This window comes from Xiphophorus couchianus, chromosome 15 (assembly GCF_001444195.1).
Source record: "Xiphophorus couchianus chromosome 15, X_couchianus-1.0, whole genome shotgun sequence".
NCBI lineage: Eukaryota > Metazoa > Chordata > Actinopteri > Cyprinodontiformes > Poeciliidae > Xiphophorus > Xiphophorus couchianus.
The window spans coordinates 4,577,439-4,596,243 of NC_040242.1; the positions used below are offsets into that span (position 1 = coordinate 4,577,439).

At 38.8% G+C, this 18,805-nt stretch overlaps 1 long non-coding RNA gene across 1 annotated transcript; it reads left to right on the forward strand.

Annotated features, from left to right (window-relative positions):
- The first annotated feature begins 8,393 nt into the window (after nt 1-8,393).
- On the forward strand, nt 8,394-17,114 carry LOC114159047 (uncharacterized). Its single transcript, XR_003598532.1, has 4 exons — nt 8,394-8,504; nt 10,840-10,895; nt 14,020-14,212; nt 16,833-17,114. It is a non-coding gene; the product is annotated as an uncharacterized LOC114159047 (long non-coding RNA).
- Nucleotides 17,115-18,805: the final 1,691 nt, after the last annotated feature.

Genomic DNA, 18,805 nt, shown 5'->3' on the forward strand with positions numbered 1-18,805 from the left:
CCACCCAAAAATCAAAGAATAAAAATAAAAAATAAATATTCAGCTGGCAAACTTTAACAAGCTAAAGGTCATCATAAATGTTTAACTACAAACAACAGAGAATTTATTTCTGTTAGTTAGCAAGCTAAATATTTAGCTACCAACTAAATATGTAGTTGAAACTAAACATTTAGCTGGCTAGCCCAAGTTACAAAAGCCAACTTAAGCTAACTAATATATACTGTAGTTTCACTCCAAACTACAGTATATATTTATATTGTAAACTAACTATTTAGTTAGAGCTACATATTCAGCTTGCCAACATTAGGAAGCTAAACATTTAGTTCCAAACTATACACTTAGGTTTAACCTGAATATTTAGTTAGCAAGTAAATATTTGCTGTAAATATTTAGCTTACTAACTTTAGCAAACTAAATATTTGATTTATAAGCCAAGAATTTTCCACTAAATATCATATCGGAGAATTTTCTGATCGCAAGCAGAGCGACACGGCCCAGACTGTGAGGCAGCTGCTTGAGTAAAAACCACCAGCAGCAGAACCAGGCGGTCCAATGGGTCCAGTCAGGACCGGGCCATTGGGTCCAATCATCTGCTCCAGACAACAGACCCAGAGCGTATTGTTCTGAGCAGGGTCGGCGGGTCAGTAGGTCGGCGGTTCGGTGGGTCAGCGGTTCGGTGGATCAGCGGGTCGGCGGTTCAGTGGGTCAGCGGGTCGGCGGCGATGCTGTAACATCTTCAGATCCAGCAGAATGAATCGAGAAACTGCTGAGTCATTCTTGCTGCCCCTAAACGCTGAGTCAGCGCCAGATGAGACGACTTTCATCTGATGGTGGAAAACAGCTGAACCGCTACATGACTTGGAGTCACTGTTGTTGTTTTCTCCTCTCAGATCCAGCTCAGTCTGAGGCCCTGATGACCTCTGACCTCTGAATGAAGCAGTGAGGGAATTAGAACAGCTGCTGTTTAGATCTATTCTTCTCATGTTTTGAAGGAAAACAAATCACATGATCATTAGATGGAGAAAAAATGGCTGCCGATGATTTCATCCAGTTATGAGGATGATGAAGATGATGATGAAGAGGAAGATTATTTTCATGAAATAACCTTCCTTACTTCCTCTCCTTCCTTATTTGTTTGTTCCAGTCCGTTTGTCTATAAACTCCGGACCGGTTGGTGAGATGTGAACGCTAATTGACCTCTGACCTCTGGTCCTCCAAACCTCAGTCTGGGCTCGGTTTGAATGTGAACGCCAAGCGGACCGGAGACCGCTACAAAAGCAGGAAATGGACTACAGCGCAGGGCATTCTGGGTAAATACACCCAAAGCTAACGTGCTAGCCTAGCGTTAGCAGCAGAAATGGCTCCTGGTCTTTAGCGAAAGACTAAAGAGAAATCCTCCAACCGCTAAAATCTGACGCCCCCATCTTGTTTCCATCTGGTGAAGAAGGAAGTTGCTCTCAGTGTCTTCAGAGGTTTTTGTGTCGTTTCCTTCAGTGGTTCTTGGTGCAGCGCCCCCACAGGCCAGGAGGGGAACAGGTTGCTCAGAGGGTTTGGTTGGTTTGACCAACAGGAAATGGAGCAAATGTTGAAGTTTTGGTCTCTAATCAAACAGAGTCATCAGGAGGGAAAAACATGCGACTTTGGGAACGTTGAATCTCAAACAGAAACTTTGATTCTTCTGCAAATCATTTTGTCCTTTCAAAGAGAAAAAATGATTTCTGCACATCTGTCTTTGATCAAACTGACTTCAGATCATTCTCATCAAGTTTTGACACTTTTGGTTTTTGCAGTTTCAGCTCTCACAACATTTTGCATTTCCTGAAGACATTCCTTCTGTGGATCCAGGGTTGAGTTATTTGAGCTTTTTATCTAGGATCACATTTTCAGTGCAAAAGCAGCTAGAAAGTTACTCAAACACAGAGCATATTGCTCAAGTTGACGTCTGTAAAGAAATGCGTACAGGAAACCAGTGATTTTCCTGCCGCTTTGTTTTCATGGCTTCCCTGGAATCTGAAGGAGGCAGTTCACCAGAGTTCAGTTTCACTTTGAAGGAGCAGAGCAGCTCCCACCAGCAGACGCCTTTATCTGATCCAGCACGTCTCAGGGCCGCCTCCCGACTCGGCATGTTTTCAGCAGCGTGGCGATCCCAGAGCAAAACCAGCTCCCAAACGGGAACGTTTTACCGGAACGGTCAGGGTTTCAGTCAGCCGCTGGGAGTGGAGCGACTTCCAGAGGTGAGCGGAGTGGGCGAAGGCCTCACCTGTGAAATCTGACAGGTTTTCCTGGCATAACGCCGCAGGAACAAAAGAACCAAACATGACGAAACAAGAAGAACGCTGGGAGGAAGTTCAGGTTTGTTCAGATTTCTACCCAACGCAGAGCGGCTCGGGATGTTCCCGACAATCATCTGAACAACACAGGCAGCCTCATAGAAGGTCAAAGGTCAGAAGAGAAAAATGGCTGCTGACTCACAAGACCCCAAACATCCGACTCACATTTACCAGAAAACATCTGTGAAAATACTCAGAAGATTTTCCCAGAAGGTCTGGAGAAAATCTGACAGCATTCCAGAACCTAAACATCAAACCTGCTGTCAAACACGGTGGTGGCAGTATGATGATCTGTGCTGCATTGCTGCTTCAGGGCCTGGACGGCTTACTCTCCATCAGTTTGTGACCTTAGACTCAAAATTAGACCAGAAACTCCAGTTCTGACTAAAGTAAAATGTAATAAAGGTTCTGGAATGGTCCAGTCAAAGTCTGGACCTAAATCTAATTGATTTTATGTGGAATGACTTTAAACAGGTCAAAACGGGTGGAAAACCCTCCAATATCGCTAAATAAACCAATTCCAAGTCAAAGTTCAACCATAGGGAGGTTAAAGACTCTTCAGCAGTTATCACTGCTGCTGAAGAGGAACGTTTAGAGCCGGTCGGTTTGGACGGACTTTTCAACCTGAATGTTTAGAGACTAGCTAAACACTCAGCTAGCACTTAGCACACAGATTGAAGGTAAATATTCAGCTAGGTGTTTATCTCATGACGATTATGTGAGCAAGCTAACTGTTCAGCTTCAAACTGAATGCTTCCGAGCTAGCGAAAAATATTTAGCTGATATGCTATCGTCTTCCAATAAGCGGAAGTACACTACCAAAATAAAAGCTGAGTAAACTGAATAGTTCAACTATGATGCGTCTCTGTTGTTGTAGATCCGGTGCTAACCGTCTGGGTTGCCTTTAGAATGTCGTATTTGTTTAAAGCTTAAATGTTGATCAATGAAAAAGGAACAGAACCGATAATAACGAAGACCAAGCTTTTATTTTGATAGTCCACATCTGGATGACTTCATATTAGCTAAATATTTAGCTTGCTAATTAAATATTTAGCTTTAAGCTGTGACATGTTATGAATAAATGAACAACATGGCGGACCGTCGGTGGGACCTGATGACTCACCGCAGTGACATCAGCTCTGATTTCCCTCCTCGCTCCGATCCTCCATTTTCTCTCCTCTCATCTCTCTGCCGCCTCATCGCTTCCGAACCCGCTGGTTCTGATCCGTCAGTGTTTGTGTCTGAATTATTGATCCCGTAGTGTGTTGGACTCTGATTGGCTGCGGACCGTCTGGCCTCATTAGCTGATAGTCCAGGCCGCAGCTGATTGGACGGAAGGGGAGAAGGCTCATTCGGGATTCATGGTGATGAAGGCTGAGGTCACTGCTGATCAGAGGTGATGATGTCATCTCCCCCGAGCTCTCCCATTGGCCCAGATGGATGCAGCTGTTCAGACAGATGAGTCTGACCCTCCATCATGGCATCCTCAGCTAAACAGGAAATTAGTTTAACTGTAACAAAGGGCTGAAGGTCGCCCCCTGCTGCTGTGACGTGATAACACAGGACTACCAGAAAACACCCAACTTTGACCTTTGACCTCTGAAGGAAGCCTCCGCACGGCTGGAAAACTTTGGAAAAGTTTAACATAATTATGAAATTATGTTAAAGGTGTTCTCTGGGAAGACATGAAACAAAAAATGAAAAAAAATGTTTTTCCTCTTCCATCCATCCATCCATCCATCCATCCAACATTTACTTAAATCTAATTTTAGACACCAATCGTTGTCATTTTTTACAGTAATTTAGGAGCCATTTTGGTTCTATCCAGGAAGAAATAGATAAATTACTTTTGGTGCAGTTCATAAATTGTTTCACTAGATGGCACCATGGGTCACATTTGGGGGGTGAATCAAAATTTCACTAACATTTTTTAAAAACTTTGTATGTTAATTTAACCAAATACATAAATTAGGACAGATTTATAGTTTTGCTTTGTCCAGTTTTGTCCTTTTCCTGTATTTTGTTCTACTGACTCCAATTTTACACACATTATTTAATACATGAAACTGTTTGATTTCTATTGTTATGAGTCCTAAACTATCAGTTGGAACACAAAAAAAACCGACATCATGTTGTCACAACTTTAATCACAAAAACAAGAATAAATCAGAATCAGTAATGTTGCCAATTCCTCTAAACTCAGATAATTTCACACAAAACAAAGATTTTTTTTACAGAACAGAGTGGTGAAGGAGTTTATTTAAAAATACAAGTTATGAATACAGAATATATCTATGGACAACTTTAAAAGAACCAAGAAACCGATGAAATATAAAATGAAAACAGAGGATTAAATTTATATCTAAAATAAACACAATCCAGTTAGATGGAAAAACATTAATAAAATACATAAAATCATGTTTTACCATCCAAAAATAACTCGTTTTATGACCATTATTTGACTAAATGTTGAACATTATTTCATCTATAAATATGAAAATAACATAAATAAGAATAAAAGTTAAATGAATTTAAACCAATTAAATATAAATATGTATGTAAAAGTATGAACTGCAGCTGCTGAAAAACTTTCCATTAATGATGATGAGTTTCATGAAGCTGAGCTGATCTTGCATCATATCTGTGCAAAAGTCCTGAGTCATCGGATTCTCATCCATCATCTCTGGAGCTTTTTCTTTTTCAGTCAAACCAGAACTTTTTCCCCACTATTGTTGCTTCTCGCACAAACCTGAGCCTGGTTGAAGACTTCTGCACAGTGTCGAGTCTGAAAAGCGAACAATGAAACTACAGATTAACCCTAAAAAACCCAGATTACATCATTAGAGCTGAAGTTTCCCGGTGACAGAGCAAAACCTGCCGCTCACGTTTCCATCGGGGACGGATCCGAAGTGATGAAACGAGCCGCCAGCCGTCAGGCGGCCGGTCACGTGACCCGCAGCCGAACCGGAAGGAGGAAACCTGCAGAAAAACACGGCTGGGAAAACCGAGAGCTCAGGCGGAGCTGAGTCACGGCGAGCAGAGAGTCAACAGACAACATGGCCGCCGCTGGAGCAGGAATATAGCTGGACCGAGGTTGACCTTTAACCCCAGAGGGACAGTAAACAATAGTTGGAGTTATTTCGCCTGTCATTAGAGGGAAAATATGTAAATTTTTCAAAGTGATATTTTCACCATGTTATTTATTCCTTTATAAATGTCAAAGTTTCAAACTGGATATTTAGTTAGTAAAATTTCACCTAGTTAGCAAACTAAATATTTATGTTGAAGCTAAATATTTGGCTTAGAAACTAAATATTTAGTGAGAAAGCTAACTACTTAGCTTCAAACAAAACATTTACTTACCCATCTTTATAATAATTTTAAAGCTGTATATTAGCTAGCTATCCAAATATTTAGTTCAGAAACTAAATAATTAGCTCCAACCTAAGTATTTTGTTAACAAACTAAATATTTAGTCCCATAAATATTCAGTGAGCAAGCTAATTGCTTAGATACAAACTAGATGATTAGTTGGCAATCTATTTAGTGTGAACTAAATATTTAGCTATGTCAGAGCTAAATATTTAGTTTCTAAACAAACTTTGGTTTCTAAACTAAATATTTAGCATCAACTCAAATGCTGCATTTGGGTTGAGCAATAAATGATTTAGCTAGTTTGTTACTAATTACATAATTAGCTAGCTCAGAGCTAAATATTCAGCTAATATTTAAATTCACTTACCCATAAATGGACTATCAAAATAAAAGCTGGACTGAGGCTGAATTGGAAAAGGCTCATCCTTTGTTGATGAAGAAAAGAGGAAAAGAAACGATGAAAAAGACGACTCAGCTTTTATTTTGGTAGTCCGCTTTTGGTTATCAGCCAGTGAATTTGCATATTATCTAAATATTTAGCATGTTTACTGAAAAGTTAGTTTGAAACTGTGACATTTCTAAATGAAAATCATGGTGAAAACCCCCATGGTTCCTAAATAATCCAGATTATTGCTGTTAATCTGTGACTGTGTAACTTTACAGACGCAGCCAGCAGCTGCCGCCCGGTTCCTGCATACCCAGCATGGCAGTGATGTAGTAACACGCCTCCCACCTCATTCATACCAAACCAGCACCATGATGAGGATAAATAAAGATGGATGCTGGTTCTGGTCTAAAATAGAGCGTGTGTGAGCGGCCCGGTTTACACATGAGCCGAAGATAGCAGCGCTGACGATGACGCGACGCTCCAGCTGGGAAAGACGAGACCTCAGCGAGGAGGGGGATCCCGACATGAGCTACGCATTTAAACACCAAATGTTTCCTACTTATTTACTGTAACTTTGCTGTGAATGTTGTCGTTTAATGGGAATTTAAAATACATTACTTCCCAAAATTTGTAAAGTTTTCCAGCCTAGAGACTCGCTTGTAATCTGGAAAGTCCCTCTGTAGAAACTGAGCCAAACGTTCATTGTGAAAAGTTCCTTTGACCTTTATTTTGAAAGGCCAACAAAGTCACAGTATAAGCAGATTTTATGTTAAAATTATGATGTTTTCATTTCTGATTGTATGCCTCGTTTCATCAGTTTGTTACATGTTGGATCCATGTTGAATTTTAAAAAATATACAAAAAATGAATTAAATCAAATGAATCAGAAATCTGGGAAGGCGGAGGATCTTCAGTCAGAGGCTTCTTCAGGTTCAGGGTGGTACAGACTGCTGCAGGAGATCTTTCCTGCCGACACCTATCGCCATCTCCAGTGGCTTTTCGAAGGGTCTTGATGAGCTGCAACAACATTTAATCTTCCTTTGGGATTAATAAAGTATTTCTGAATTTGAATGAGCCTCTAGAGGTCGCTGCAGTTTCTCCTGGTTCTGCTCCTTCATCACTCCTGTTAAAAGGAAACTGTTCCTTCCCACTGTCACCACATGCTTTCTTAGGATGAGGGATTGATGCTGCGTTCAACAAGACAATCCAGTTAGCATTAAAGTAGTTAGCGGCTACCTTCTATGTAGCATTTCAGCGCTAACCATGAGACTTTACTCTTCCAGAAGTCCAACATGGAGGCAGACGAAGAAACAAATGTTTTCTCTTTGTTGGTCTCTGTGAACGTAATGCATATTTTCCCTTCTAAATCCCACAAACTGTGCCAGATAGCTAGCCCAGGCTGCTAGCTAGGAGATTTAAAAAATTAATGGGGGAAACGATAACTAACAAGAACTATATTGTCCGTTTATAGAACTCACTAAAACATACTGAAGGTATAGATATGATATCCTTCGTTTTCGTGTTTATTATTCTACTCAATAGACTTCTGAACTGATGTGAAATTAATTTCTTTTTACCACACAATCAGTTTACGTCAGCAGTCAGCAAATTACGGCACGCCATGCGCCTCCTGGTGGCCGGTCACAAAATGGCGGGAGAGGAAGTTGGAATAAAACGCAATCATTATCCAATCGATGAAAACATAATCACAATATAATAATTTAATCTTTTTGAATTCTGCACCTAAAAATTAACCAAAGTATGAAAAAACTAAAACTATTACTACAGATAGAAACCTAATAATATTTAGTAACTAATTAAAACTTCCAAACCCGTTAAAAACTGCTTAAAACTAACTAAATAACACAAACAAAATAAAACTAAACTGTAATAAAAAACCAAAAACTATTATAGCCTGGATATCAGGAAATAAATAAAACTCTGTTTAGTTGTGGAAACTAAAACAAGTGATATAAGGGTTAGGGTGAATTAAGATCTAATTCATTCAAATGTATTTATATTAGTTAGATTTGGGTATTTTAGTACTGATGGTGAATTATTCTTTTCAAACTGAAACTGGACCAGAAAAGTTTCACTGGTAAAATCCTGGACTTCAGTCTGCAGGTTTTAAATGAACTGATATGAATAAAGTTCTTAATTTTAGTCTCAGCTGCGCCTCATCTGGCAGCAGAGATCACCAAACAGGATGAAAACAGCAGCAGAAATCCTGCAGATGACCCGGGTGCCTCCTGTCTGGGCGCCAGGGTGGGAAGACGACGGCAAGGGCACGACCGTGCCGTCGCCGTAGCAACAGCCTGGTAAACATAAACACGGAGGAGTTGGCCGGCGGAGCGAGGAAAGGAGGTCAGCGCCCGACCCGAGAGTTTTACTTACAGAGTTAATAATGAACGGTGAGTCAGCCTGGAGCTGCAGGCAGGAAACTGGGAGAAAACAAACCAGAGTTTCTCCACGTCAGGAAACTGGACTGAACATCCAGAACTGGTTCTGATCACAACAACAGAACCGGGATCAGAACTGGCAGGGAAAATCTGGAGGCATGGAGTCTGGATTAGAGACAAGCAGGAAAACAATGATTATTATCATTATTATTATTATTATTATTATTATTATTATTGCATATATATCATAACAATATCAATGATAATATGATAATTACAAATAACAATAATGATAATGAAGATCTGAGTGAAACAACAGCTTCAGCAACAGCAACTTTAGATCTAGATCTATAACTCTAGATCTATAACTCCAGATCTATAACTCTAGATATATAACTCCAGATCTATAACTGTAGATCTATAACTCTAGATATATAACTCTAGATATATAACTCCAGATCTATAACTCTAGATCTATAACTCCAGATCTATAACTGTAGATCTATAACTCTAGATATATAACTCCAGATCTATAACTCTAGATATATAACTCCAGATCTATAACTGTAGATCTATAACTCTAGATATATAACTCTAGATATATAACTCCAGATCTATAACTCTAGATATATAACTCCAGATCTATAACTCTAGATATATAACTCCAGATCTATAACTGTAGATCTATAACTCTAGATATATAACTCTAGATATATAACTGCCCTGCGACAGGCTGGCGACCTGTCCAGGGTGTACCCCGCCTCTCGCCCGGAACGTAGCTGGAGATAGGCACCAGCAACCCTCCCGACCCCATTAGGGACAAGGGTGGACGGAAAATGGATGGATATATAACTCTAGATCTATAACTCCAGATCTATAACTCTAGATATATAAATGAAATGAAATGAAATGAAATGAAATGAAATTTATTCGAACATGATACAAATATAAAAATAAAATAGTGCACAGTAACAAGAAATGCATAAAAAAGAAGAGGAAATACAGATTTTTTGTTTCAGTTAACATATCATGCTCAAAATGGGGTAGGAAGAAGTGAGAACTTATAAACTCCTACCCCCTAAACACTTGAAACTTTAGAGTCCTACTGTCATTTAAAAAATCAAAATCAAAATCAAAATGGCAGTCAGAAGTAACAGTTACTAATATTTACCCATACATTTTCCTATTTTTTGCTGGTTTGTCTTTCTAAACCCTTACACCAAGTTGTTATCTGCAATACACACCTTATTGCTTTCTGTCACCCATATGTGTATCTATTGAAAATTACCTCCTTGTACTTTCTTTTGAATTGTATTAAGCTATTGCTTTGTTTTAAATCTTCATGTAACTTGTTCCATAACTTTACACCTTTAATTGAAATACAGAAGCTCTTTCTTGTTGTTCTAAAATTGCGGATCTTGAAGTTTGAGTGACCCCTTAAGTTATACCCCCCTTCTCTTTCAGAAAACGTGCTCTGTATGTACTCAGGTAACAACTTTTTAGATACTTTGAACATAAATTGAGCCATTTTAAATTCTACAAGCTCCTCAAATTTGAGAATTCTAGATATTATGAAGAGCGGGTTTGTATGCTCATAATAACCGACATTATGGATGATTCTAATGGCTCGTTTCTGTAGGACGGTTACCGGATGTAAAGAGCTCTTGTAATTAACTCCCCACACTTCACAACAATATGATAGATATGGTAAAACCAGAGAGTTATATAGAATATGAAGTGATTCAGCATTCAATACATGTCTAGCTCTAGCCAATATGGATATACTTCTACTGAGTTTACTCTGTAAATATTTAATATGAGGTTTCCAACTGATTTTGTCATCTATTATTAAACCGAGGAACTTATTAACTCCAGATCTATAACTCTAGATCTATAACTCCAGATCTATAACTCTAGATCTATAACTCTAGGTCTAGACCTATAACTCTAGATCCATAACTCCAGATCTATAACTCTAGATCTATAACTCTAGATCTATAACTCCAGATCTATAACTCTAGATCTATAACTCTAGATCTATAACTCCAGATCGTTGCTCTTCAGGTCACATTCATCTGTTCAGTGATTTTTCTCATCCTGATATTTTTGGCTGAAATTCGAACCGTCGGTCAGAGTGAAATGAAAAACGACCCAAACGGATCATTGTTGTTGTTGTTATTATTTCATGGATCTGGTGAAATAATAATCATCCTCCTGCATCACTTCAATAAACCAACCATGATCTCAACACGTCAGGTGAGAAAACATCGTTAAACGTCTGTAAATGGATTTAATTGGTCTAAAAATAACTTGTTCTGTTTTTGTGTTTTTTTCCAAAACCTCCCAGAAAGTTTTGTGGAAACGGCCGGCAGGTGAGAGCGCTACCTGCCATGACATCAGCCAGTAAAAATAGATCAGACTGCTGTTGTTTGCTTAGTTACTGTCAGCGCTTCGCGTCTCCAGAGTGGGATGGAAAACCGGCTCGTCTTCATTCTCAAGCCTCCAAAAAATGCGCTGAATCAGCAGGAAACTCTCTCAGGTTTTGTTTAGGTCCTAAAATCAGAAGCAGCCTAAAGCTCAGTCAGATCAACTGGAGATTTCCTGGATTTTCTAGATTGATGTGATTTTCCACTCTGGAAGTTTTAGTTTACGGCTGCTAGTTTTTTATTTTTTATGAAGCATTTTTTATGTTGAATTAAAAAACAATGTGATTTAAATCCGTTTTATTTGACTGGGGAACGCTGACGGTCCAGATGGTTCTGGGCTAAAAACTGATTTTCAAAATCAAAAATAAGTAAATTTTTTTGCATTTTTGATAACAAAGAAAGCACACTTCCAGTAGCCTGATGTATCAAATATGATACAAACCGTTATAAAACCTGGCGCTGAAGGATTTTATTTTAAATCTGATTTTTCAGAGAATAATTTCTGGTTTCAGTTTGAAGGCTGACCTTGAACCAAACGTATCGATTTCATAGAATCCACCTGACGGCTGCAGAAATGGCTGACCATCCCTCCATACCGGACCTGAGCAGGTCAAGGCTCAGGAAAAGGGCAGCTAGCATTTCTGCAGACCCCACACATCCTGGACACAACTGGTTTAGACTTTCCCCTGGGAGGTGACAGACAGAAAACGGTTTCTCTGGTTCCGGTCAGCTGAAGGAAACCAACAGCAGCATCAGTCAGCAGTGTTCTGTTTTCCAGCAGGTTATTTTACACTTTATCACCCTAAACTAGAAACTAGGAGGTTCCCTTCATCACACTGACATCATCAGGAAGGAAACACTCAGGGCTGTAAAATATTAAAAGTAAACGCTGATTTTTTTAGGCTCAGCTCAGACAAGGAAACACGATAGGGTAAAAAACACCTGGCGAGGATCCAGGTCGTTAAATTTTACCTGTGAAAGTTTCCTCATTGCTGCAGCTTGGCAGGAGGAAGGACCCGCTGGAGACGGACAGCATGAAACCTTCATGAGCTTTCAGGACAAAACTGGGTCCGCGGAGCAGGAGCCGAGTCAGACTGAGCTCAGAGTCAGACCCATGTATTTTCATATTATTCTTCAATTAACACTTCTGTTCATTTGTTCGTCTAACTGTTATATTCTTCTCCACCGCATTAGTTTGTTGTATGCTTGGCACTTGTTCAATAAAGTTTCTTGAAAACAGGAAGTAGAAATCGCAACAAAACTTAAACACACATTTCAAACTTTATTCAACTGAAAGTTTACAAACGAGCCAAGTACATGACTGGTTAATAGAGGGGAAGCTAAAAGCGCTAAACCTTTTTGAGTTTCAAAGTTAGCAAAACCAGTAAACAAAAAACGCTATTGGTGCATTAGCAGCATATTAGCGTAAGTATGCCTTAAAGCTGATCTGGAAAAATAATTTATGGTAACCTAAGTGCGTAAAGCATTTTCATAGTTAGCAAAAATGCTAATCTAAAATTTTGCTCCACTTCTGCTAATCTATTAGCAGATTAGCAGAAATGTTTAAACCTCTGGCTTTGACTGCAGGACAAGCTGAAGATGGTTAAGAAGTTTATTATTCAATATCACCATGAATCCATAAAACCTTCCAAATCCGTCGCAGAGCGACTTTATGACAGGTGCATTATTATTTTTTCAACTAAACCAAAACATTAATAATCTCTATTTTATCTAGTTGTGAACATTTTAATGATCAGCACATTTTAGCCAAATATTCTGACTACTGTTGGATAAACTATTTATTGCAACACAGACGACAGCTTGGATGGAAAACAGCTGATAGAGTCACATCATTTCAACCTTTGACCCCTCAGTTTGAGGAAGCTGCTTAAGGAAAAATGTCTGCAATTTTCCACTTAGCAGAGTACATGAACTGATGGAGGAACATCTGCTTTAGATCATAAACTGACTGAGTGTGGAAAGGATGTTAGCAACTGAGCTAACGTTGCATCATCAGAACTTAAACACAAGCGATCTTTGTCCCCTGACCTCTGACCTCTGATTGTTTCCGTCCCACAGCCTGCAGTTAGCTCATCAGCCTGAACTCTGACACACAAACACACGTTTCTACCAAACAAACAGTCGGATCATCCAAGACGGCGACGCTTTGGCCACAGGCGACGGCTCTTCAGGACATCAAACTCACTCTGGTTCTGCTCCAGTTAAAATCACTTCCTGTTCCAGTGCAGCATAAAAAACATAAACATTAGCATGCTAACCACTCAGGTTGCATGTGTTTCATATCTCCCATTAGCCACTTTCAAGATGGCTGCCATTTCTGAGCTTTTTAAACCAGTTATTGGCATGAAATGACTTGGATGAACTTCATGTCACGTCAGATGTTTTCAACTTTGATGTGTGACAGAGAGGCAGTCGTCTTGATGGTTAGCGTTAGCTCCTGCTGACTTTTTATATGGTTAGGAGTTTTACATTAGCTTATGGTCATTTGTTTATGAGCTTAGCAGTTTAGTGTTAGCCTCTGCTTATTTTTATGGATAGAATTACCTTTTGTTAATTTGTTTATGTTTAGTGGTTTAATGTTAGCTTCTGATCATTTGTAAATGTGTTTAGCTGCTTAGTTTTAGCTGATTCAAGATTTTTGTTTAGCAAATTAGTGAACAGTGAAGCTAACATTTTGGCTAGCTCTGCCCACCGCTGGTAATAAATACAAACCAACATATAATCTCCATTTCTACTATGGCAGCCATTTTGAAAAATGTCCACCAGATAAAGGAAACACAAAAAGAAAATATGTATTATTTGTATGGCTCAAAACACCAAACACGTTCATCTAACTGGTGAGTTAATTTTACATGAGAACCATGTCGGCCATCTTGAAAAGTCAAACAATTATCAGTAAAGAAAAACCTTCCTAAAGCACAGCGCTTCTTCTGGTGAAACGTTGAGTCTCTTTACTTCATGAAGGCTGAAACCTGCAGTAATGGATGTGAATCATCTCTTCACCTGTCAACTTTGACCTTTCAGTGTTTGCTCCTTTGTTCCTCTCAGAACCGACTGAACCTCTATGTGTTTGTTTCCAGAGAAAAACTCAAACAGTCGGACCAGTTGGGGCAGCACACGTGAGAAATGGTGACAAAGTATTTATTGTTCTCCTGCAGACTGAACCTTTGACCCAGTTCACTTTATTCGCCGTCAGCTGGGATTTTCACCGGAAGCACCTGGTGAGGTCAGCAGCAGGTGAACCAGCTGGACCTCAGAGGGAAACATCCACAGGTGAGACGACCGGCAGAAAGACTGGTCCGAAAGAATCTGGCGCTAGGTCCCAACATTCAGAATAAATTCAAAAATTTAAATAAGATTATCATAAAAACACTTCAACATTTAATTAAACGGGAGATAAAAAAAACCTAATGACCAAAAACAGGAAGAAGTAAAAAAAAAAAAACAAGCTGGGAACAAGGTCAGAAAAAATTTAATATTAATGTATAACTAGCAACTGCAACACTAAAAATAATAAAGAAAAAGTTCAAAAATAGAATATATAACAAAATAAACTTAGAGTTTGTTATTATTTAACTACAAAAATCAATAAAGTCCCAAATAATCCAGAAATAAAAATGATTGAAATAATAAAACATGAGCATCAAACAACATGAATATGAAAATAAAACATTAAAAAGCTCAATAATAAGAACTTATAACATCTTTGTATCATATTGAGATGAATTCAGGAACCATCAAGCCAACCGATTCCTCAGAGTCATGGGGTGAAAGGTCAAGCAGCATCATGTGATGGGCCTTGACCTCTAGTGACCTCTGAGTCATCTCAGAACCGAGACGCCAGGATGAATCAAAACCACCTGAGCGCAAGTCACATGACCCGACGCTCTTCTTCTTACTGAATCTGCACTTTAAGTTGCATCATGTTCATGTGAAGCAAGCATGAGGCAACAGTAGAGAGGAACCGTTGGTTTGTAACCAGGAGTCGCCTTAAATATGAAGATGGGAACAACGACAGGAAATACAAAAACAAAAGGTCAAAGGTCAAAAGGTTGGGCGAACTGTTGATGAACGAATGGCTAAAGGAAACAAATAAATGTTATTAAAAGCTTCATCCATGTTTTTGCTATAAAACAGACACAGCTAAACTCTGCAGCTACGTTTCCACCAGATCTCACGTGAATTTTGAGCGAACTTTTAAAATGTCACAAAAAAGAAAATGCAAATTATGCGTGTTTCCTTCTGCTGGTTGGGAGCGAATCAGCCAGGCTTCACAGCATGTTGATGTTATCCATGGCTTTACTAAACAGGAAGTAGAGGCTGGAAACAGGAAGTAGAGGTTGCTAACTAGCATGGACCAGGTTTTTTCTGGTAAGGCACAGACCCAGCGGTAGACTGCAGCGTTCACTACGCCAGAACTTTTCCTCCAAATCAGTTTCTGTCTCCTTTAGCGCTTCCAGAAAAAACGGAAACCACTTCAAGCTAAAAACGTTTCAGCAAAAAACAAGTTTGTTCTAAATTTCGTGTTTCCATGAAGTGAATTTATTTGGTCAATAAAAACGCAGCTTATGACGCAACGGAAAATAAGTAATCATAAAGCGACTATCAGCTTTTTATTATTCTGTTCAGAATGCAGGTCAGAACCAGAACCAGAACCAGAACATTTCTTATAATGCTGCATGTTTTGCAGGCTGAAAGGAACCAGCGCTGACTCAGCAGCTGCTCTGATCTGATCAGTTTTCTGGAAGCTGATATCGATCCTCTCACTTACGCTGCCGTTCAGCGACACAAGCGGATTTTTACCGGAACCCGCCGAATCACTCAGACCGAAACTGCGAGAGAAATCCTACCCGGCTTCCGTAAACTGCGAGCGCGTTTCGCGAGAGAAACCCGAGGGGAGAAGAGGAGAGGAAGAGGAGGAGGGAGGAGGAAGAGGGGATTTCCCGGATTCCCGGGATGAAGGAGAAAAACAACAACAGCAGGAGGAGCTGCAGCTTCCCGGAAAGGATGACGTCACACGAGCAGCAGGAATAATCAAGTGTTTCAGTTCATCTGAATGTCATAAATAAGAACTTTCATGAAGAATAAATATAAAAAGCAACATTAAATAATAAATAAAATATAGCATTTTTACACGTTATTATTATCACACTGATGGGATTGAATAAAATTTTACTAAAAGTAAATATTATTTACGTAATCTAAAGTGTTGAATTTATATCAAAGTAAACTAATTTAGCGGTATGTTGTAAATAAATAAAAACTAACTGAACTGGAGCCATTATTATTATTATTATTATAACTACAATACGACAAAATTATTTACACGTTTCCTGTAGAAAATAAAGTTCACAGCTTTGAACATATTCATTTTTCTCTAGATGTTCTGTCTTATTTTAATCTCGATTGAAATAATAAATCATTTAAAAAATATTAATATTTGTATTTTCTGTCTGTATTAATGTACTAAAAAATGAAACAAAGGATTAAAAAAAACAATATCTTTTACAGAAATGCAGGAGTATGAATAAAATAAAATTTTATACATTCAAATCATAATTTTATTAAGCAGATTATAAATAATAAATAAATGAATAAAGAAGACATTCTTATATTTTGACAGCATTGTTTTCACATTTATTTATAAAAATTTATGATAAAAACTCGTTTATATTTAATGTAATTTGTTATATGACGGATGGTAAAAGTTTATTTGATGACAATCATATTTTTATTTGCTTATTTTATCTAAATATTTATTTATTTCCTCTGTGTAAATCTGTTTTATGATTTTTAGACATAAGGAGTTACATGTAGAGAAAATAATAGTTTCCTTAGAAATGATCTTTTATTTCATAAACTAACATTTTCTTCCTCCCCTCCTCTTCCTCAGGCTCGTTCCCTGCAGCAGCCAATGACGTCGCCTTCATCCTTTCCGGGAAGCGGAGCCGTTCGTCCCGTTGCCGGGTTACCGGGAAGGCTCGCCTCATCATCATCATCAGCTTTCATTTCATTAGCGGAGCGTTTCCAGCAGAACACGGCCGGTCCGATTCCCAGCCGGACCGGACTGGGCCGAAGGCGGGATCCGACCCGGAATCAGCCTGGAGGAAAACCTCAGCTAAAACTGACTTTACCCAGTTCATCTGACCCCAGGGTCAAAGGTCACATTTATTCATAAACAACAACAGCAGCTGACAAAGTTCAAGTAATAACATAAAACAAAATGACAGAAAGAAAGAAAAGCAACAAATAAAGTCAAATATTAACAACAACTGGCGGAGGCAGCATCATGCTGTGGGACTGATTATTCTGCTGGAAGGAACATGGAAAAGACACCCAGCAGACCGGTTCTGGTCCAGATGGAACCAGTTAGCGTTCGGGCTAACAGGTTGATTAGCTAACAGCTAATTGGCTAGCAGGGTGATTAGCTAACATGCTAATATGCTAATTGGTCGGTTGACTAACGGGTAGGTTGGCTAACTGGTTGGTTAGCAACAGGTTTATTACCTAGCAGACTGGTTAGCTAGCGGGATAGTTAGCTAGCAGGCTGGTTAGCTAACGGGTTGGTTAGCTAACTGGCTGGTTAGCTAGCAGGCTGGGTGGCTAACAGGTTGGAGGTGTGAGGAGAGAGGAAGTGACACGAGGGAAACAGGATTAGAAATTAATCAAACATTAAAAATAATTTGGCATAAAAAAATAAAAGAAAACACAATAAATAAAGACCAACTGGAATGAGGACTGAACAGAAACAAAACAATCAAATTAAAGAAAGAAACTAAAGAACAAAATAATAAATAAACTAACAACTAAACAACCCGGATCATTTTCTTCTTTACTTCCTTTTATCCTTCCTTGGAAGGATAAAAGGAAGTAAAGGACGATTAGAGAGAGAGTCCTAATCGTCTCTCTCTCTCTCTCTCTCTCTCCATCTTTTAATCTTCATTTTCTGTCTTTTCTGTATTTCTTTCTTTATTTTTCTTTCTGTTTTGGTTTTATTTGTTCTTTTTTCCATTTTGTTTCTTCTTTTCTTTCCTCCGTCTTGGTGACTTTACTTCTATCTGTCCTCATACTTTTCTTTGCTCCCTTTTCTCCTTCCTGTTATTTTTTCTACTTTAAGTTTTTTTAAAGCTTCCATAATGTAAATAAATAAATCCCGCCCACATCGGAAATATTTTCCGTAATTTCAGGGAAACTTTAGTTGTGTTATTTTAAAATGAAATCCTGTTAAAACATCCTCCATCTTTCACTTTCTCTTCCACAGAGAGCCGCTGGTTTCCCAGAAGGAGAAACTTTCTGCTTTTTCCTCATAATGAAAGTGATGGAGCGGCTTTGGTTTCCTGCGACCCGCCCTGCGGGCCGCGGAGCCAGACGGGACCGCGGGAGAAAGTGCGAACTTGACTGACAGGAAGCCAGACTTTAGAGCAGGAAAAGAACCAGATGTTTCAGAACTGCTGCTGCTGCTTTATTTCAGGGCAGCAGGAAGTGAGGGTGACGCAACAAACCGTCAAATGTCATCAGATCAGTTGAAGGAATTCTGTTCTTCTACATTTTCTGAATTCCTCTCGGTTTCCTTCTTCCCTCTGTTCACTTAATCATTTTTAATGTTTGCTTTCATCTTGTTTTCTCTTTTATCTTCAGCTTAAATAAAAGTTTAGACATTTCCACCGGTTTGCCTGCCGGGTATGGAAGACCAGAAGTGCCACAATCCAACTCATAAATCACTGATTAAATAAACATTAATCATTCATGTTTTACATGCAGAATTATTCTGAATAGTAAGTTTAACAACATAAACGTTTATAATTTTTTGACAGATTTTTGTTGAACTTACGGTACAGCGTTGCTGAAGTTTTGTGTTTTTGGGTT